Consider the following 650-nt stretch of genomic DNA (forward strand, 5'->3'; position numbering starts at 1 on the left):
AACTAATTACTTTAGCCTACAAAACCTATATCTGGTATTTATATTTTTAAAAAATACATTAAAAAATGCTTTAATATACAAGATGTTCTATAAAAAAAACCCTGTATAAACAAAAATAATTTTAAATCGTAGACGTCTTTGACATACATCAGTTTTGTTTAAAACATTTTTTTATTTAATCCATAGCTTAGCCGTAATTAAAGAAAGCCAGAGATTTGGCTTACAGTGTATATTAAAAGAAAACTTACAGTATTTGCATTGCAAAAAATTATAATAAATTATACAAAAAAATACTCTAATTTTTTTTTATAAAACTAACTTTAAATATCTTTTTTCTAAATAAATTATTGACATATTTGTATTGAATTTTGTTTTAAATTTAAACAAAGATTTTACTGGGATGTCAAATAAAAGTCAAAGTGTAAATACGAACTTAAAAGTTCTCCGCATTTTAAAGTTTAATTTGGAGTAAAGAAGTTTACTGTGATTTGTTAAATGCCATCGCATATAGAGTATTCATCACGTCCGTAACATCAGATAGAAGTTCCAACGTAATTAGCTCTGTACCACAACATACCAACACAATTAAATCCTACTCAAAAGTTCTAAGCCAACATACATACCCTAGTCCTGAACAAGCAATCGTTTTC

Source organism: Diabrotica undecimpunctata, chromosome 4 (assembly GCF_040954645.1).
Source record: "Diabrotica undecimpunctata isolate CICGRU chromosome 4, icDiaUnde3, whole genome shotgun sequence".
Taxonomy (NCBI): domain Eukaryota; kingdom Metazoa; phylum Arthropoda; class Insecta; order Coleoptera; family Chrysomelidae; genus Diabrotica; species Diabrotica undecimpunctata.